At 40.3% G+C, this 22,807-nt stretch overlaps 1 protein-coding gene and 1 long non-coding RNA gene across 2 annotated transcripts in view; one reads left to right on the top strand and one right to left on the bottom strand.

Moving 5' to 3' along the window:
* Positions 1-22,807, bottom strand: part of insrb (insulin receptor b) — a 350,554-nt gene that overhangs the window by 199,180 nt on the left and 128,567 nt on the right. The window lies entirely within an intron of this gene.
* LOC115417921 (uncharacterized) overlaps positions 1-22,807 on the top strand; it is a 145,611-nt gene that overhangs the window by 66,404 nt on the left and 56,400 nt on the right. The window contains exon 3 of the long non-coding RNA XR_003935221.1: positions 21,653-21,659. This is a non-coding gene — a long non-coding RNA (uncharacterized LOC115417921). The remainder of the gene's footprint in view (positions 1-21,652; positions 21,660-22,807) is intronic.

Genomic DNA, 22,807 nt, shown 5'->3' with positions numbered 1-22,807 from the left:
CAAACCAACGCACACTGCTGTGCCTCACCAAACTCCCTGCCAAGCATGGATAAATGTTTAAAACTTAATAAATGTGAAAAAGACATTTTAATGTATGCATTTGTCATTCTTTCTTGCAAAGCAGCCTGAAGTAGATCATGAGGATCCTTTGCACACCTATAGATTGAAGCAGAAATAATACTGAATCAAATCGTTACAAATCGAAAATCATTTTGAATCTGAAATCGATTTTGAATCGTATAATAGCCCCAAAAATTGGAATCGAATCGAATCATGAGAAAGTAAAAGATTCCCACCCCTAATATATATATATATATAAATATACATATATATATATATATATATATATATAGAGAGAGAGAGAGAGAGAGAGAGAGAGAGAGAGAGAGAGAGAGAGAGAGAGAGAGAGAGAGAGAGAGAGAGAGAGAGAGAGAGAGAGAGAGAGAGAGAGAGAGAGAGAGAGAGAGAGAGAGAGAGAGAGAGAGAGAGATTCAACACAAAAATCGCAACTTGTCAGTAGTAGCAACATGGTAGCAGAATATATAAATATTTTAATGCTAGTGTCTGGGATTTTTAAGATGATGAAGATGAATGTCACTTACAGTTTTGGTAACAAATCATAAGATATATTTTCTTACTTGTCAAACATTTCATGTGCAGTATGTTTTAAGGGATCAGTGAAATAACAGAATTTATGTGTGTGAGTGAGTGAATGATTTCTATTTTTTTTTTTTACCTATTTAAGCTGCTTTTATTTGTGTTGTATTTTTATAATAGGTTCTATGTAGTGCACAGATTGGATGGCACTCTTAATTTTATTGTACTTGGTACAATAATAAAGCTATTCTATTCTATTCTATTCTATTAAAATAATTTCAGTTTAAATTAGCTAAGAAGCTAAATTTAATAAACATTAGCTAGCAAGGTAACCGCAACATTGCAGTTGGGAAATTACCAAGTAACTTGAAGATATTAAAAACAAAAAAAGAAAAAAAAGGAAAATAACATTAAGGCCTTTGGAGAAAACATTTGTGTCTGGAGCTCTAGTTTATTTAAAAGGTGCAAAATATACCAAATATATATTGAAAAATAATTTTCTAGTTGCACCAAACGTAACATTAACCAATAAAGGCCCAGTATTACTTTTGTGGCAGTTCCCAAACAAAATTCTCTATTTAGCCTTTCTTAAGGGATTTATTATAATATTCTCCTATCCTCTGTATTTTGTGTTTTTTTTTTCTTTTCTCCGTGAAAATCAGATATTTTCTTATATTTAATAGTCTTCAACCACTGTGATTTATCAACCCTGCACTACATACACAATATATGTCCTTAGCCCTCATACTTATGCGTAAATACTTCTAAAACTGCATTTTGTAATTCTGTAAATCTAGAACACTTATCATTTCTAATAGTGGTGACAGAAAGTAGTGTTTCAATACATTTGTACAACAAATCAGGTTTGTGGTGCAGGCCATGTAGTGATAGTCCCTCTCAACAATAACTAGCATATATCTGCTAATGTCACGCCATGTTTAGCTATATGTTAAACTTAACTGTCTTATTAGGGTGTTATTACACTACATTATGTTAAATCTGTCTTTTAAGGGTGTTATTACACTATATCATGCTAAATCTGTTATTAAGGTGTTATTACACTATTAAATTTACTGTAACTGTCTCATTGGGGTGTTAAAACACTTTATTTAAACTAATCTACACTTTGCTGACACCTGTAGCCCTTGTGATGGTGTCAATAGTGTCTATCAAAATATAAATACACTTAATGAGAGTCAGAGACTTCAATATCACATTTGCATTTTGACGAAATGAAGTCAAATCTTCAGAGGCTTTAAGGTATTCATGACAAGAGATAGTGATGAGTGTAAAACAGCAGCCATTTTGACTGTGGCCTATCACTCAGGGATCTTCATGGAATGCATTTAGGCAAAGAGACAAGGATTATTATAGCATTTTTATATCTTGCTGTAAAAACATATTAGCACTCAATCTATTAGGAAGAGTGTAGGGTTGGCAAAAGGCAGGCTACGTTTTTACAACATTCATTTTTATATTGCAGGAGCCTTCAGGCAAACTAAAGAAAAGGTTCCAAGATAGGAGTAAGATGAAGAACCAACTTGGCAGAAAAGTAAGAAGATGAGGCAGGCGTTCAGGCGATGTTCAGTTTTTAAATGTAAGTAAATAATGGTTCAAAACCTTGAGGAAAAGACTCGTTTTATGGAGGAATTAGTGTTTAATGAAACATAAAACTGTCAATATCAGAATTCACACCCTCATCCAGGGACCTTAGACCCTCTTCATCAGCCTGATCCATTACATAAACCATGGTTCATGCGCTCATAAACTGCTTGTGAATCCATCACACAACATAAACGTCCATATTGTACACACACATTTATCTGTGTAACTCACAAATCACACTCACTCATATGTGAATGTCACCCTTTGTTGCCCTTGTAACAGTAACATTTATATTTCTTTGTCTACATTTAAACATCTCTTATCCGATGTTTTTCCCCTGCTATAGATTCTACAAGCTCCTCAGTAATACAACAAGTATGGACAGAAATAACAAAACGAAGCACAAGGTGTCGGTCAGAGGAAAGTACAGTTGTGTTCAAAATAATGGCAGTCCAACATGACTAACCAGATCAATCACTATTTTTGGTATAAATCATATTTTTACATGGTAAATAATTTACCGGTAGGTGTAGTAGAGTCAGAGAAACCAACAGACCCAACATTCATGATATGCATGCTCCTGAGTCTGTGTAATTGAATAATTAAGTGTAAGGGGCGTGTTCAAAAATAATAGCAGTGTGGAGTTAAATCAGTGAGGTCATTCATTATGTGAAGAAACAGGTGTCATTCAGGTGGCCCTTATTTAAGGATGAAGCCAGCATGTGTTGTACATGCAATTCTCTCTAAAAACCTGAGAAAGATGGGCCGTGCCAGACATTGTTCAGAAGAACAGCGTGCTTTAATTAAAATATTGATTGGAGAGGGGAAAACATATAAAGAAGTGCAGAAAATGATAGGCTGCTCAGCTAAAATGATCTCCAGTGCTTTAAAATGGAAAGCCAAACCAGAGAGACGTGGAAGAAAATGGAAGACTACCATTCGAATGGTTTGAACAATAACCAGAATGGCTAAGAGTCAGTCAATGATCAGCTCCAGGAAGATCAAAGACGGTCTGAAGTTACCTGTGAGTACTGTGACAATTAGAAGACGCTTGTGTGAGGCTAATCTATCGACAAGAAGCCCTGGCAAAGTCCCACTGTTAAGAAAAAGACGTGCTGAAGAGGATACAATTTGCCAAAGAACATATTGACTGGCCTAAAAAGAAATGGAGAAACATTTTGTGGACTGATGAAAGTAAGATTGTTCTTTTTGGGTCCAAGAGCAGCAGGCAGTTTGTCAGATGACCCCCAAACACTGAATTCAAGCTGCAGTACACTCTGAAGACCGTGAAGCATGGTGGTGCAAGCATCATGATATAGGGCTGTTTCTCTACTATGGTGTTGGGCCTATTTATCGCATACCAGGGATCATGGATCAATTTGCTTATATCACAATACTTGAAGAGGTCATGCTGCCTTATGCTGAAGAGGAAATGCTCTTGAAATGGGTGTTTCAACAAGACAATGACCCCAAACACACCAGTAAGCGAGCAGCATCTTGGTTCCAGACCAACAAAATTAAGGTTATGGAGTGGCCAGCCCAATCCCCGGACCTTAATCCAATAGAAAACTTGTGGAGTGACATCAAAAATGCTGTTTTTGAGGCAAAACCAAGAAATGCAGAGGAATTGTGGAAGGTTGTTAAATCATCCTGGGCTGGAATACTTGTTTACAGGTGCCAGAAGTAGGTCGACTCCATGCAGCACAGATGTGAAGCAGTTCTCAAAAACAGAGGTTATACAACTAAATATTAGTTCAGTGATTCACAGGAATGCTAAATCTTAATGTTTTTTTTCAGTTTATTGAATAAATATTTGTAATGAAAAATGCACACACTGCTATTATTTTGAACAGCCCAGTATCATTTTTTTCCTTTTTTTTCTGTAAAGTAGTAAAAATATTGATACATTTTTCTTCATTTTTTGATGTAAAATATAATGTGCAGTGTTCCCAATGAATGGAAATAAAAAAAAATATTATAAGGATTTTGAGCTTTACTCACATTTTAAAGAACACTGCTATTATTTTGAACACAACTGTATCTGTTACAAATGGTGCAGTGTTGACATGTTATGCAGCCATTAAAGGCCCATAATGCAACATTTCAAAGTCTAATGTGTAGTTTTACAAGTAATCGATGTCGTTATTCAAAAAGAGTTTACAAAATTACCCATTACAGTACTGCAGCACAAATGTTTTTGCATAAATCGCATCTCAGGGTGGAATTCTCTCTAAACTGTTAAAGCTGAAAAGAAAAGAATTAGAACTCATATGTGATGGAAGTTTCAATTCAATTGAATTGGGTATGAAGATAATTCTAAAAACCAATCAAAAAAAAAATCTCCATTCTTTACAAAAATCTACAACCTGTCACTGGTACAAGAGTATACTTTAATGGCAGTGTCTGGGATTTTAAAATGATGAATGTAAATGTTACTTTCAGTTTCAGTTAGGGATGGGAATCATTAAGAATTTAACGATTCCGACTCCATTATGGATATTGCTTATCAATCTGATTCCTTATCGATTCTGTTATCGATTCTCATTGGGTGAGGGAATAAAAGAGTACAAACGGGTGTGTTTGCATTAACTGTCTTTTATATTACCATCTCTGCACAGAAAATATAACATATACAGTATGTACAAATAATAATAATAGATGACACCAGGCTGGTTTGGGGGGGAGGGGGGAGGGGGGGGGGGGAGGGGGGGGGGGTACAGTGAAAGTGAAACTAAAGACGCTTTACTAATTCCTCTGGTTGTACAACCCAGGGGTAGGAAGAGCTTTGGACAAAGGCAGGAAGTAATGAAGAAGTCCTTACAGGCTAGAACATCCACATCTGCCAACGCGCTTTCTTCTGGAGGTCACAAATGGATTCAACAGACCAACCACAGATTTTAGCCTCACTATTGTTCATATCTCTAGTAAAAACAATAAGCATGAGGCACTAATTGACAAGTAATATCTGGCTAATGTAGAACTGAAATGATTAATCAATTAATCAGCTCAAATTCATTTAAAAAATGTATCCAGTTACAATTTTCCTGCATCACAGCTTCACTTCCCTAATTTCTCTGCTGCTAAACATTGGTTCCACTGTTGTGTTTCACACGGATGCTTATTGAGATGTATATTCGTAGCATGTTCAGTTGTTATTAAGTTAGTAAGTTGGATCCAAATGTGTTGATGACTGCAGTGCACATATTGTTTGTAGATGTCATTGTACTTGTTTGTTATTGTTTATAACTAGATATTTAGACTAGATATTTTTATATATACTTTTATAATGTTGTTATTGTTGTTGTTACTTCTACATAGATAGTTTTAAATTTACTTTTGTACTGTTGTAGTTATTTCTATATAGATATTTTTTTATATATCCTTTTACTTTTAGACTTTTGTGGTTGTTGTTTCAACTGGTTCTGGAATAAAGGACCATCAATCAATCAATCAATCAATCAAATTGTTTTCATATAGCGCCAAATCATAACAAAAGTTATCTTATGACACTTTACATATCGAATCGGTCGAAACCAGACTCTGAGGACCAGGACAAATTGTGATTTTCAGACATGTTTCACATTTTGACAATTATTTCACATATTCAAATAATCAATACATTAATAGATGATGAAAATAACCAACAGCTGCAGCTCTAGTGGATAGTGTAATCCTGTTCCACTGAGACTCATGTGTGTCCATGCTCTGATTGGCTAATGATTAATGTATGTATGTGTGTGTGTGTGTGTGTGTGTGTGTGTGTGTGTGTGTGTGTTTATCTGCATGTGTGCTGTTACACTTGATCAGAACATACACACACATATGAGTCTGTTTTATATTTGCGTGCGTGCGCGTGCAGCAGGATGTGGCAGTGCCAGTCCATTGATGAGCCAGAGGACAGAAAAGACAAAGTTCCCCAGATCTCCTATGACATTTGGTAACACACACACACGCCAGCTTATCAAATCTAATTTGGATTTGTTCATAAGGATGGAAGTGAAAACACAGAAGGACGATTACTACCTGTCCATCTGTGTGTTTGTATCTGTCCGATTACTGCCTGTCTATCTGTGTCTTTGTGTCTGTCCTATTATTGCCTGTCCTTCTGTGTGTTTGTGTCTGTCCAATTACCTGTCCATCTGTGTTTCTGTCTGTCTGATTACTACCTGTCCATCTCTGTTTCTGTCTGTCCTATTACTACCTGTCTGTGTGTTTGTCTGTCCTTCCCCTCTCTTTGGGTTTTTGTCTCATCCTCTCACTCCCTTTCCCTTATAAGATATTCATGGTAATTTAAACACCAGCAAGTACATCTGTGTATGTTGATGTCAGACCAGACACTACAAAAAAGCTTTAATGACAAAAGTACAGGATCAGAAACCATCCTGTCTGTGTCTGCAGCAATAAACAATAGAAACAAAACCAAATGTACACAGCTCTTCCAACCCTTTCATATGTATGAGTGCATTGCTGCCACACTTCACTTTACTCAGAAAGAAAGTCCAAAGTATTTGTACAAGTTTTCTTCCCTCTACCCCTTTTGTCCCCCTCCACTTTCTTTACAAGAATTTCCCAATAAAAGAATGGACTGTAAAATCACTCGCAATACAACAAATGTCATTTTTGTGTTTAATATTAATGGTGTGGCAACATTAGCTCTAAATGTGGTGATAAAATAAGGAAATATTATTGGATACAGATCAAATAAATGTATGTTATTCAGTTAAGTGTAAAATAAGCTCCTACATTCAGGCAGTCACATTTTTTCCAGTGGGGTAGAAGACACCAAACGATATCATTTTTGGCTCAAGTTCCCTCCACTAGAAAAGAATCTGGGTTAAAGTTCTATTGGCCCTAGAGCTATGCGCTTATTTGGTTGCGTTTTGCAACCATTTTTAGACACAGTGAAATGAAAAAAAATGTTTGTATTATTCCCATGAAACCATATTATACCCCAGATTAGTTTTGGTCTGTACATGTGTGATCTAGGTAACAAGTTTACAGGAAAAGCAACATAACATAACAGGCATGAGCGTTGGAATTTGAGTCAACATGTAGGCAGTTGCTCCATGTATTTGAAACCAAATATATGTCCATATGAATCAGGTAAGAAAAAAAAGGGTGAGTCTTTCTTTAGTCATATAGTTTCTGGTAAAGGGCTGCAACAACTAGTCGACTAGTCCACAAATAGTTAGGGATGCACCGATACCGATACGAGTATCAGCATCGGCTCCGATACTCAGTGTGTGTACTCGTACTTGTAAAAGTGATCCAATAGAAAGGCACCAATACCACTTACGGTCGTGTGACATTCACAGTTCAGCAGGTACGCGGCGGTGGAATAATGTGTGGGGAGTGTAAAGATTTTTCAAAATAAATGGCAGTGATAAAAGTAACGCTGACTGCAAGTAACGTTAAAGACACAGACAGATATGGAAGCAGTGTTCTGTCCGTCCTCTGTGTACCTTCCATCCGTTTTCCAGGTGCTGACGGATGCGTACCAAGAATAAGAATACCAACGGGAGTACGGAGCGGTGTGGACCGCCACCAGCGGAAGTGAAAACAAAACTTATTACTCATTTCTCTTTTCTCTACCTGCTGAAGCTCAGCTTTTAAACCTTACCAGCGAAAACGCTGCAATATTAGTATCACATTAGTGTTGCCTCTGTCGTCTCCATGTTTGTTATTACTGATTTCTTCTTCTTCTCAAAAAGCTTTACTCTTCTTCTTGGTATTTGTCCAGTATGGTTAATTCAGAGCGGCGCCCCCTGATGGATTAATTGACAAACGCTCATTCCAACACATTAAATGCAGTAGCAGCACTTTGTTCCAGTCAGACTAATGACAACGACAATAAAGCACATTTACAAAAGGAACTAAGAACTGGAGTGGGATTATTAAGTACTCGTATCGGTACTCATTATTGGCAAGTACTCAAATGTAAGTACTCGTATTCGTACTCAGTCTGTAAAAAAGTGGTATCGGTGCATCCCTACAAATAGTCAACAGAAAAATTAGTCAATGACTAATTTAGTTGTTGACAGGTCGTTACTGAAATCATGCACTTTTGTTTAAGAAAAAAAATGTTACTTTGCTGATTGCAAATTGTTAGTATTTAGTTTAACAAACATAATTAGGCCCGAGGCGAGTAAAGCCAGCGCAGGGTCTATTGAGTCTGCAGTGGGCGCATGGGGACGAAATCGCCAGTGACGTGGTTACCTTTCGCTACTGTCGCCACTCTCACACATATTCACATTCACGGCACTGAGACCTTTCCGAAGATGTACATGACGTGCACAAATCGCATATTTACACCTGCTCAGAATGAATGGGAGTCAATGGGCCACGCCCACTCGGGGTCAGTCACGTGGGTGTAAGTGCACGCCACGTGACATCTGACGCCACCGACATGTGGGGGACCTCGAGAGCTTTCAAATAAGGCCAAATATGTCATTGCCATAGAAAACTGCTATATCGTTCTTGCTCAGATTATTAGGCCCAAACCGAGTAAAGCCGGCGCAGGGTCTATTGAGTCTGCAGTGGGCGCATGGGGACGAAATCGCCAGTGACGCGGTCGCCTTTCGCCACTGTCGCCACTCTCACACATTTTCACATTCACGGCACTGAGACCTTTCCGAAGATGTACATGACATGTGCACAAATCTTATATTTACACCTGCTCTGAATGAAAGGGAGTCAATGGGCCACGCCCACTCGGGGTCAGTCACGTGGGTGTAAGTGCATGACACATGACATCTGACCCCACAGACATGTGGGGGAGCTCGAGAACTTTCAAATAAGGCCAAATATGTGGTTGCCATGGAAATGGCAATTGTTCTTGCTCAGATTATTATTTTTATTTATGTATTTATTTATTTATTTAATGTTTATTAGGCCCGAGGCGAGTAAAGCTGGCGCAGGGCCTATTGAGTCTGCAGTGGGCGCATGGGGACAAAATCGCCAGTGACGCGGTCGCCTTTCGCCACTGTCGCCACTCTCACACATATTCACATTCACGGCACTGAGACCTTTCCGACGATGTACATGACGTGCACAAATCGCATATTTACACCTGCTCTGAATGAATGAGAGTCAATGGACCACACCCACTCGGGGTCAGTCACATGGGTGTAAGTGCACAACACATGACATCTGACCCCACAGACATGTGGGGGACCTCAAGAGCTTTCAAATAAGGTCAAATATGTGGTTGCCAAAGAAACGGCTATATTGTTCTTGCTCAGATTATTATTATTTTTTTTTTTATTTTATTTTATTAGGCCCGAGCCGAGTAAAGCTGGCGCAGGGCCTATTGAGTCTGCAGTGGGCGCATGGGGACAAAATCGCCAGTGACGCGGTCGCCTTTCGCCACTGTCGCCACTCTCACACATATTCACATTCACGGCACTGAGACCTTTCCGACGATGTACATGACGTGCACAAATCGCATATTTACACCTGCTCTGAATGAATGAGAGTCAATGGACCACACCCACTCGGGGTCAGTCACATGGGTGTAAGTGCACGACACATGACATCTGACCCCACAGACATGTGGGGGACCTCAAGAGCTTTCAAATAAGGTCAAATACGTGGTTGCCATAGAAACGGCTATATTGTTCTTGCTCAGATTATTATTATTAGGCCCGAGCCGAGTAAAGCCGGCGCAGGGCCTATTGAGTCTGCAGTGGGCGCATGGGGACAAAATCGCCAGTGACGCGGTCGCCTTTCGCCACTGTCGCCACTCTCACACATATTCACATTCACGACACTGAGACCTTTCCGACGATGTACATGACATGTGCACAAATCGCATATTTACACCTGCTCAGAATAAATAGGAGTCAATGGGCTACGCCCAGTAGGGGTCAGTCAGGTGTGTGTAAGTGCACAACACGTGACATCTGACCCCAAAGACATGTTGGGGACCTCGAGAGCTTTCAAATAAGGTCAAATATGTGGTTGCCAAAGAAACGGCTATATTGTTCTTGCTCAGATTATTATTATTATTTTTTTTATTTTATTTTATTAGGCCCGAGCCGAGTAAAGCCGGCGCAGGGCCTATTGAGTCTGCAGTGGGCGCATGGGGACAAAATCGCCAGTGACGCGGTTGCCTTTCGCCACTGTCGCCACTCTCACACATATTCACATTCACGGCACTGAGACCTTTCCGACGATGTACATGACGTGCACAAATCGCATATTTACACCTGCTCTGAATGAATGAGAGTCAATGGACCACACCCACTCGGGGTCAGTCACATGGGTGTAAGTGCACGACACGTGACATCTGACCCCACAGACATGTGGGGGAGCTCGAGAGCTTTCAAATAAGGCCAAATACGTGGTTGCCACGGAAACGGCTATATTGTTCTTGCTCAGATTATTATTATTATTATTTTTTAGAGCTTTCAAATAAGGCCAAATACGTGGTTGCTACGGAAACGGCTATATTGTTCTTGCTCAGATTATTATTATTTTTTTTTTTTATTATTTTTTAGGCCCGAGCCGAGTAAAGCCGGCGCAGGGCCTATTGAGTCTGCAGTGGGCGCATGGGGACGAAATCGCCAGTGACGCGGTCGCCTTTCGCCACTGTCGCCACTCTCACACATATTCACATTCACGACACTGAGACCTTTCCGACGATGTACATGACATGTGCACAAATCGCATATTTACACCTGCTCAGAATAAATAGGAGTCAATGGGCTACGCCCAGTAGGGGTCAGTCAGGTGTGTGTAAGTGCACAACACGTGACATCTGACCCCAAAGACATGTTGGGGACCTCGAGAGCTTTCAAATAAGGTCAAATATGTGGTTGCCAAAGAAACGGCTATATTGTTCTTGCTCAGATTATTATTATTTTTTTTTTAATTTTATTTTATTAGGCCCGAGCCGAGTAAAGCCGGCGCAGGGCCTATTGAGTCTGCAGTGGGCGCATGGGGACAAAATCGCCAGTGACGCGGTTGCCTTTCGCCACTGTCGCCACTCTCACACATATTCACATTCACGGCACTGAGACCTTTCCGACGATGTACATGACGTGCACAAATCGCATATTTACACCTGCTCTGAATGAATGAGAGTCAATGGACCACACCCACTCGGGGTCAGTCACATGGGTGTAAGTGCACGACACGTGACATCTGACCCCACAGACATGTGGGGGAGCTCGAGAGCTTTCAAATAAGGCCAAATACGTGGTTGCCACGGAAACGGCTATACTGTTCTTGCTCAGATTATTATTATTATTATTTTTTAGAGCTTTCAAATAAGGCCAAATACGTGGTTGCTACGGAAACGGCTATATTGTTCTTGCTCAGATTATTATTATTATTTTTTTTAATTATTTTTTAGGCCCGAGCCGAGTAAAGCCGGCGCAGGGCCTATTGAGTCTGCAGTGGGCGCATGGGGACGAAATCGCCAGTGACGCGGTCGCCTTTCGCCACTGTCGCCACTCTCACACATATTCACATTCACGGCACTGAGACCTTTCCGACGATGTACATGACATGTGCACAAATCGCATATTTACACCTGCTCAGAATGAATGGGAGTTAATGGGAATCGCCCACTCGGGGTCAGTCACGTGGGTGTAAGTGCACGACACGTAACCTCTGACCCCACAGACATGTGGGGGACCTCAAGAGCTTTCAAATAAGGCCAGATATGTGGTTGCCATAGAAACGGCTATATTGTTCTTGCTCAGATTATTATTATTATTTTTTTTTTTTTTTTTCTTCTCCTGGTCTTTGAGCTCAAATTTGACCCCCTGAACATTTACGAAAACTCACCAAATTTTGCCTAAAATTCAGAAGTGTGAGAAATTGAATTTACATATAGGTTTCGTAGATGGCGGTAAAGAAATGTTGCGGTAGCGCCCCCTTGAAAAGTGGAAATGCATTGCGCCAATGGGAGCGTGTCCAACATAAAGTTTGTCGTAGAGCCACGAAAACTGGTACACAGATTCATCATGAGGAGAGAAACAAAAAATATTATTATGGCCACGCCCCTAAACCAATCCTTAGTCGGCCATATTGGATTGAAATTTCCAAAATGCTGAGTCAGCGTTTTCGCTGATGTTGTATTTTAACTATCTCCTACTAAGCCGTTTGGCCAAATGAGCTCAAAATGGGTGTACAGTATCTAGAGAAGTGGGGCATCAAAATTTAGCTGAATTTTTTGAATCGGAGTCCCCGTTTTTGTGCGACGAGGTTGCAAACTTTGTGAAGATTTTTCGAAAATTTACCATCATAAAAATTGCTTCAGCTTAGACATACAAACACTGATTTGGCTAAAATTTGACTCAGACGTCTATCTCCCAGGCCTACACCCATTTATGGAAAGAAATTGAAATTTTGCACTATAGCGCCCCCTACAAATGTACATTTTCAAAAATGACATCAGTTCAGACATACGAACACCGATTTGGCTCAAATTTGACTCAGACATCTGTCTCCCCGGCCTACATCTACTTGTCAAAAGAAACTGAAATTTTGCAGTACAGCGCCCCCTACAAAAATTTTTAATATTTTTTTATTAAAATTGCTTCAGTTCAGACATACGAACACCGATTTGGCTCAAATTTGACTCAGACGTCTATCTCCCAGGCCTACACCCATTTATAAGAAAAATTTGAAATTCGGTGCCATAGCGCCCCCTACAATTTTACCTTTACGAAAATTACTTCACGTTAGACATACGAATACCAATTTGGCTCAAATTTGAATCAGTTGTCAATCTCCCAGGCCTACACCCATTTATCAGACGAAATTGCCATGTCGCTCAATAGCGCCCCCTACAATTTTACCTTCACGAACATTGCATTAATTCAGACATACGAACACTGATTTGGCTCAAATTTGACTCAGTTATACATCTTGCAGGCCTACACCCAGTCAACAGAAGAAATTAAATTTTAGCTACATAGCGCCCCCTACAGATTTACTTATACAAAAATGTCTGTAGTTCAGACATACGAACAAAGATTTGCCTAAAATTTGAATCAGTTGTCAATCTCCCAGGCCTACACCCATTCATCAGAAGACACTGAAATTTGGTGCTAGAGCGCCACCTGCTGAACGATGGACATACTTCTACTGGACGTGCCCATGGCGAGGGCCTTTAGATGCCGCTTGCCACTTTGATTTTTAATTTTTTTTAAATTTATTTTTCTTCTCCTTCTCTTTGAGCTCAAATTTGACCCCCTGAACATTTACGAAAACTCACCAAATTTTGCCCAAAATTCAGAAGTGCGAGAAACTGAATATACACATAGGTTTCGTAGATGTCAGTAAAGAAATCTTGCGACAGCGCCCCCTTGAAAAGTGGAAATACATTACGCCAATGGGAGCACATCCAACGTAAAGTTTGTCGTAGAACCACGAAAATTGGTACACAGATTCATCATGAAGAGACAAACAAAAAAATATTATTATGGCCACGCCCCTAAACCAACCCTTAGTTGGCCATATTGGATATAAATTTCCAAAATTCTGAATCAGTGTTTTCGCTGACGTATATTTTGCGCTATAGCGCCCCCTACAAAGTTACCTTTACAAAAATTGCTTCAGCTCGGACATACAAACACCGATTTGGCTCAAATTTTAGTCAGATGTCTGTCTCCCAGCCCTACACCCATTCATCTGAAAAATTTGACATTTGGCTCCATAGCACCCCCTACAAATTTAATTTTATTACAATTGTTTCAGCTTGGACATATGATCACCTATTTGGCTCAAATTTGAATCAGTTGCCAATCTCCCAGGCATACACCCATTTATCAGAAGACATTGAAAATTCACACAATAGCGCCCCCTATAAATTTACCTTTACGATAATTGCTTCAGTTTGGACATACGAACACCGATTTGGCTCAAATTTGACTCAGACATCTATCTCCCAGACCTACACCCATTTATCAGAAAAAAATGAAATTTGGCGCTATAGCGCCCCCTACAACTTTACCTTTACGATAATTGCCTCAGTTTGGACATACGAACGATTTGACTCAAATTTGATTCAGTTGTCAATCTCCCAGACCTACACCCATTTATCAAAAGAAAATGCCATTTCGCTCAATAGCACCCCCTACAAATTTACCTTCACGAAAATTGCATCAGTTCGGACATACGAACACCGACTTGGCTCAAATTTGATTCAGTGGTACATCTCGCAGGCCTACACCCATTCAATGGAAGAAATTGAATTTTGGCTCCATTGCACCCCCTGAAGATTTACTTATACAAAAATTTGTTCAGTTCGGACATACGAACACTGATTTGCCTCAAATTTGAGTCAATTGTCAATCTCCCAGGCCTACACCCATTCATCAGAAGACACAAAATTTGGTGTTAGAGTACCACCTGCTGAATGATGGACATACTTTTACTGGACGTGCCTGTGGCGAGGACCTTTCAATGCTGCTTGCGGCTTTAATTATGCATTCTAACTGTTGTGCACAAAATTTTCTTGTTAAAGAAAAGAAAATTTATTTTACTGCTGCAATAGAGCAACTGTTTTAGTGTTTGGTTTGCAGTTCATCATCTGACTAGTCAATGACCATTCAACTACTGAAATTGTGATTAGTTGCAGCCCTAATCTATTAAATACACTGCCCGGCCAAAAAAAAAAAAAGACGCACATGCAATATTTCACTGCACCACCTTTGGTTTTGATTACAGGAGACATTCACTGTGACATCTTTTTTTGTCACATAATGCTTATGTATGATGAAGATTTGGACCGCTGCATCAAGTCTTCATCACATCACAAATTAGAGACTGGACTGCATGGTGGCTAATGCATGTGTAAAAATTATGTCTCATTCTCCCTCAACCATTCACAAGCCTGATGATCCTGATCAATCCTGGCATTGTTCAGTCTTTCTGACATTCAAGAAATGAGAGGCTACTTGCTGCAGTTACAGTTAAAAAGTCACTGCTATGCTGATGATACCCAGCTCTATCTGGCATTCCCACCTGATGACTCCACAGTCTCAGTGCGAATCTCAGACTGTCTCTCTAACATATCGGCATGGATGAAAGCCCATCACCTTCAGCTGAACCTGTCCAAAACTGAACTGCTGGTCTTCCCAGCTAAGCCAGCCATACAGCATGACATCTCCGTCAATATTGACTCCTTATCTCTTGCATCTCCGTCAATATTGACTCCTTATCTCTTGCTCCTACCAATGTAGCACGCAACTTGGGAGTCAGGATTGATAATCAGTTGACCTTCACAGATCACGTTGCCTCTGTCACCCGATCATGTCGCTTCACTCTGTTCAACCTAAGAAAGATCAGGCCATACCTAACCCAACAGGCCACCCAGCTCCTGGTGCAGACTATGGTTATCTCCCACCTTGACTACTGCAATGCTCTTCTAACAGGCCTCCCAGCTTGTATTATCAAACCACTACAGATGGTCCAGAATGCAGCAGCGCGTCTGGTCTTCAATCAGCCTAAAAGGGCACATGTCACCCCGTTACTTACTGAGTTACACTGGCTACCCATAGCTGCCCGCATCAAATTCAAATCCTTAATCCTAGCCTACAAAATTCTCAGTGGGTCTGCTCCTACCTACCTAGGTGCACTGATAAAAGCTTATGTTGCCCCACGACCACTCTGCTCGTCTGGGAAACATTGTCTGGTGGTCCCCAGACCTTGTACAAGACAATCCAGGCTCTTTTCATGGGTCGTTCCACGTTGGTGGAGCGCTCTACCAAGTACTATGAGAACAGAGGCATCCCTGCCTATCTTCAAGAAGCTCCTGAAGACCCAGCTCTTCCAGAGCACCTCCTGTCCTAGCACTGGCAGACATTTTAAATTTTCAATTTTAATAGATCCATTTTAAATATTTTAATAAAGTTCTTCCCAGGCTTATCACAGATTTTCCCAGGATTATCTCTGGACCTGCTGCGGGGGTTCTGCCTCTCTCCTGCCTTCATCATCATCACTCACTTATCCTCAACTGCCGCCATGTGTCTCCCCCTACTCCCCCCTTCTCCCCCAGTCTCTATCTCTATCGCTCTCTCTTTCTCTGTTTCTTTACTCTCTCTCTTTAACCCCAACTGGTCAAGGCAGATGGCCATCCTCCAGGAGTCTGGGTCTGCTCGAGGTTTCTGCCTGTTAAAGGGAAGTTTTTCCTCACCACTGTCACCAGTCACAAGTGTTTGCTCCTGGAGGATCCTGTTGGGTTTCTGTAAATTGGCTTAGAGTCTGCTTTTTGACCAACTCTATATATAAAGTGTCATGAGATAACTTTTTTGTTGCGATCTGGCGCTATATAAATAAAATTTGATTGATTGAGTGTTTTAATTGGTTTTCCCCTCTAAGTCACTTTGGAAAAAAGCGTCTGCCAAATACATAAACATAACATAATGTTCTCACTCCATCGCTGGCTGTCTAGGTGGTGTCCTGAAAATGACATACAGTTTGTGGACAATTGGCGGACTTTTTGGGGAAAACCCAGTCTTATTACAAGAGACAGCATACATCCGACTTGGAATGGTGCTGCTCTCCTTAGTGAAAACCTGGCTAGGTTTATTACTGACCCAAAACCCTGACCCAGAGTTGAGACCGGGATGCAGAGTTGCAGTCTTAAACACTTCTCTGCGCTTCCTGAGCAGATACCCACTGTAAACCCAATAGAGACTGACTGTCCCCAGAACCTGTAAAGTTAAAGTAAATAGAAAAATACCTGCACAGCAAAATCTAATAAAAATCAACACTAATACTACCACAGTTCCTAAGCACAGGAAAGTAAAATGTGGCCTCCTGAATATTAGATCTTTGTCTTCCAAAGCTTTATTAATTCATGATATTATATTAGATCATCATATAGATTTATTCTGTCTGATGGAAACCTGGCTTTGTGAGTATGTGTCCCTAAATGAAGCCACTCCTACTCACCGTAATAATCAGATTCCTCGAGGCTCAGGCCAAGGAGGAGGAGTCGCAGCTATTTTTAATTCATGTCTACAAATAAATCCCAAACTTAAGCCTAACTTTAACTCATTTGAAAGTCTTAGTCTTAGCCTGTCCAACCCAATCCATAAACCGCTCCAGCCTATACTATTTACTATAGTGTATTGTCCTCCTGGTCCATACACTGAATTTCTATCAGAATTCGCCGAGTTCCTAGCCAGTCTAGTCCTTAAAACAGATAAAGTCATTGTTGTGGGAGATTTCAATGTTCATGTTGACGACGAAAGTGACAGTCTCAGTAACGCATTTATGTCGTTATTAGACTCAATAGGCTTTAATCAATGTGTGCATAAACCCACTCACCACCTTAACCACACCCTTGACTTAGTCCTGATTTACAGTGTGGAACTTGAAGACTTTGTAGTCTTTCCACTAAATCCTCTCCTCTCTGACCACTGCTTAATAACCTTTGAATTTATGTTACTCAGTGACTCCCTCCCTGCCAAAAATATTTATACTAGGCATTTATCAGACCATGCTATATCTAAATTTAAGGAGGGAATCCCAGCAGCTCTCAATCTAATCCCGCATCTGAATTACACAGCGGATTCTTCCCCTAATTCAGTCAATCTTAATCCATCTCAAATTGATGAGTTTGTTGATAATACAGCAGACTCTCTGCGAAAAATATTAGATGTAATCGCTCCAGTAAAAAAAAAGATTATAAAACAAGGGAAGCGTGCTCCCTGGTTCAGTTCCCATACTCGCCAATTAAAGCAGAATACCCCAAAACTTGAGAGAAAGTGGCATTCCACTAAATTAATAGAACACTTGTCAGCCTGGCGGGACGGTCTAAATAAATACAGGAAGGCACTTCGTTCTGCTAGAGCAGCCTATTATTCATCATTAATAGAGGAAAACAAGAGCAATCACAGGTTTTTGTTCAGTACTGTAGCCAGATTAACAAAGAACCACAGTGTATATGAGCCTAGTATTCCTGCTACCCTCCATAGCAACAATTTTAGGAACTTCTTCAATAATAAGATCTTGCTCAACAGAGATAAAATTAATGTCCTCTTATCCTCTACAAATTATAGTCCACCCTTAAATCCTTCAGACCCAGAAACCAGAGAGTTGACTATTGAGCCATCTGGTTTTATGGATTGCTTTTCTTCCGTAGAGATCAGTCAGCTAACTTTGATAATCTCTTCATCTAAATCGTCTACCTGTCTCTTAGACCCAGTTCCAACAAAGCTCATCAAAGATGCTTTACCTTTACTTAGCAGCCACCTCCTTGATATGATTAACTTGTCATTATTAACAGGCTATGTACCACGGTCCTTTAAAGCAGCTGTAATTAAACCTCTTAAAAAACCCAGCCTCGACCCTGCAGTTTTAGCTAACTATAGACCCATATCGAACCTTCCATTCATATCTAATATACTGGAGAAAATAGTAGCCGATCAGTTATGTGATTTCCTTCAAGCCAACAGTTTACTTGAGAACTTCCAGTCAGGTTTTAGGGAACATCATAGTACAGAAACGGCACCGGTCAAAGTTACCAATGACCTTCTCACTGCTTCAGATAAGGGTCTGGTTTCTATACTGGTTTTATTAGACCTTAGTGCGGCTTTCGATACTGTCGACCACCACATCCTTCTGCAATGTTTGGAAAAATCAACTGGTATCAAAGGATCCGCACTAATGTGGTTCAAATCCTATCTAGCAGATCGTTCTCACTTTGTTAACATTAATAATGAATCCTCTCAGTGCACTATAGTTAGTTATGGAGTACCTCAAGGCTCTGTTCTTGGACCAATACTGTTTATCCTATACATGCTTCCTTTAGGTAACTTAATAAGAAAACATTCCATCAACTTTCATTGCTACGCTGATGATACCCATTTATATTTATCTATTAAACCTGATGAAGCCAATCAGCTAGCCAAATTACAGGAGTGCATTAAAGATATTAAAGATTGGATGACCAACAACTTTCTGCTGTTAAACTCAAACAAAACTGAAGTCATTGTGTTTGGCCCAAAAACTGTTAGGGATGCAGTGTCCAGCGAAGTAGTCACCGTGGATGGTGTTACTCTGGATCCCAAAACCACTGTGAGGAATCTAGGCGTTATTTTCGATCCGGATTGATTGTTTAACTCTCACATAAAACAGATTTCTAGAACTCTTTTCTTTCATCCGCGTAATATTACTAAAGTTAGACATATTTTAACACAGAACGATGCAGAAAAATTAGTCCATGCTTTTATTACATCCAGACTAGATTATTGTAACTCACTTCTCTCAGGCTGTCCCAAAAAGTCCTTAAAGACCCTTCAACTAATCCAAAATGCTGATGCCCATGTACTCACTAGAACCAGTATCAGAGACTATATTTCTCCTGTGTTGGCTTCTCTACACTGGCTCCCTGTAAAAGCTAGGACAGACTTTAAAATACTCCTCCTCACTTACAAAGCCCTTGATGGCCAGGCACCTACTTATCTGAAAGAGCTTTTAGTTCCATACACTCCATCTAGAGCACTACGCTCTCAACATGCAGGCTTACTGGTGGTCCCTAGAATCTCCAAAAGTAGGATGGGGGCCAGAGCCTTCAGCTATCAAGCTCTACAATTGTGGAACCACCTCCCTGCCTTGGTCTGGGAGGCAGACACCCTCTCTATGTTTAAGAATAGGTTAAAAACGTTCCTTTTTGATGAATCTTATAGTTAGGGCAGCTCAGGCTGCTCTTAGTTATGCTGCTGTAGGCTTAGACTGCTGGGAGACTCATCTGGATACACTGAGCTCTTCTCTGCTCCTCCTCCTCCTCTATGACCTCCCCTCTGCTCCTCTTTCTCCCTGACCTTTTCTCTCCTAATTTTCTCTTCTATTTATTCCCCAGTGAATACATGTTACTGACTTGACTTCTTCCCTGGAGTCTCTGTGCCTTATCACCTCACAGGTTTTCCCAGGATCATCACAGGTTTTCCTGGACCTGCTGCTGTGGTCCTGCCTCCATCGTCATCACTCACTTATCCATATAGTTATGATAGTGTTTATTATATAGTTCCATAGGTGTTCTGCAGTTATCTGTGCATCAACTGCATCCATGTGTCTCCCCCTACTTCCCCCCTTCTCCCCAATCTCTCTCTATCTCTATCGGTCTCTCTTTTCTCCTCCTTTACTCTCTCTCTTTAACCCCAACTGGTCAAGGCAGATGGCCATCCTCCAGGAGTCTGGGTCTGCTCGAGGTTTCTGCCTGTTAAAGGGAAGTTTTTCCTCGCCACTGTCCCCAGTCACAAGTGTTTGCTCCTGGAGGATTCTGTTGGGTTTCTGTAAATTGGCTTAGAGTCTGGTTTTGACCAACTCTGTATGTAAAGTGTCATGAGATAACTTTTGTTATGATTTGGCGCTATATAAATAAAATTTGATTGATTGATTGATTGATTGGTATAGTTTTGGAAGTAGGGCTGCTTGATATTGGAAAAAAACTGACATTGCGATTTTTTTTTAACCCTGCGATATCGCGATATGAAAAAATACTCAGAAGGATATAATAGCTGTGTGGCGCCAACGTAAATGGTCAAAAAAATTGGTTGTGTAACCTCTTGTTGTGGCAACAGGTGCAAGGCACTATCGACGCAGGCAAAATAATTCCAGATAACTGATGTTGCTTTTCTTTTTGGCACCAAGTCTTTGTTTTCGGTGATTTTCTCTTGATTGTTGCTCATTTTTCAATGTTGTTACCAACGACTCACTCCATGTGAAGGGGCGTGGTCTGCTTCAGCAAACTGATTAAGAACGGCTGTGATTGGTGGATCACTGCGCACAGTGTGTGTCAGGTACCCAGGCTGAAATTAGATGAAAACATGTTGGGTTCATTTGCCTCCTTACATTGCAGAATCTGCTATGTGACTACTGCGCACACGTACATTGTGATGACAATGCTCAAACAATATATTGTGCAGCTCTATTTGGAAGACATACACCTCAGCCTGTCACATCCAATAATATTCTGTACTACACACAGAGACCTTTTGATTGTGATGTCCAGAGGGAAAGCAACAACCACAACTGTTCAATCAGGCTACAAAGCCACAGTGACTGGTGATAGCTTGTAAAATCGGAGAAAATTGCAGCCTCAGTGGATTTCACAAAACCTCCTCCTAGACTGACCTCCACTGTGTGCAGGGAGCAGTCGATTACCTGCACACAGTCCCACACACATCCACTCTGGATGCTACAAAACAGTGTCAGTGCCAGTACACACAGAGAGGGCAGCAGTGAATGTGGGGTCTCAAACACCTTCCATAATGGTCTGATAGCCAACATATTACATAAGGCGTAAGGGTTAGGGCCTTATCTCTAATCCAGTGTTTTTCAACCTTGGGGTCGTCTGGAATTCAAATGGGGTCGCCTGAAATTTCTAGTAATTGATTTAAAAAAAATACTAATAAAAATATATGGTGAGTTGAGAGAGATAATCAATACGTAAAAGACATGACAAACTGGGAAGCTGAAACTGAAGCACTGTGGTACTGTTTACCTTTCAAATGGTCATTGTGGCCAGTTTAAGACACTGCAGCTCTTTCATAATTCATAGTCCAAGTTATTGTTTTTTCAGTATTATTAATTTGCAGCCTTGTAAATACAAGCTGGACTGACTGTACATATCCTGACCAAGGAAAATAAAATTCTCACTTTGTGCAGTAATCTCAACCTGGCTTTTCTGCCTCAGTCCATTATAATATATATATGTTATATAGCCTAAATGTCGTCTAAAATTAACATTCATTTGCAACATAGTATAGCAAACTGTTACATGAGCAAAACCAAATTAATTTCAGCAAAAAAAAATGTCTCTGTTTTGAATGTCTGGGGTCCACAGAAATTTGTGATGTTAAAATGGGGTCACACAAGCCAAAAAAGGTTGGGAACCATTGCTCTGACCCTAAGGATCACCAACATGTTACTTTAGGGCCCCGTCGAGGCCAACACAACAAAACAAAAACATGCCATACACTCCACTTGCCACTCACACCTAAACTTTCATGCCCCTTCTAATGTTCCTCCTGTATCAGGGTTTCACATCCTGCATAAACTTTTTGACTTTTCATTGACAGAAGCTGTAATTAAACATTTCCACTGTTTCACTATGAGGCATTGGTACACTGTATGGTACAAGCACTTGGGGAAAACATGTTTCATAAAGTCCTAGTTATTTTCGCTACAACTTCCAAATAATTTTTTTTGTCTTTCCCAAGTGATTAATCATAGTTTATTATAACATTATCCTCTGCATTTTACATTTGTCTGTGTAATTCCTATATTTTCTATTTTTAATTTACTCATCATCTAGATGTGTCATTAAAAGTTCAGAGTAAAGTCAAAGGTTATTATATCAAAACAGAAAACTGAAAAAAAAGTGACTTTTTCAGTCAAATATATCATTAAATGAACATAAACCCAGTTTGTCCATCCACTGTCATTGATCCGACTCTATGGGTTTTACTGGTGAATCAATGTTGTACAAGATGGCGGTGTTTCCGCATTCAGTACGGAGCCTCTGAATGTCCAAATGGGTCATATCTGATGACCATGAAAAGATGACAAACTGCATTTTACACCAATTATTTACATGGATTGATAGGATTAGTGGATCAACAGGTATTAAACATTTACA

Source organism: Sphaeramia orbicularis, chromosome 4, assembly GCF_902148855.1.
Source record: "Sphaeramia orbicularis chromosome 4, fSphaOr1.1, whole genome shotgun sequence".
Taxonomy (NCBI): Eukaryota; Metazoa; Chordata; class Actinopteri; order Kurtiformes; family Apogonidae; genus Sphaeramia; species Sphaeramia orbicularis.
The sequence above is the reverse complement of the archived record's forward strand: the minus strand, read 5'-3'. Positions and strand labels throughout refer to the sequence as shown.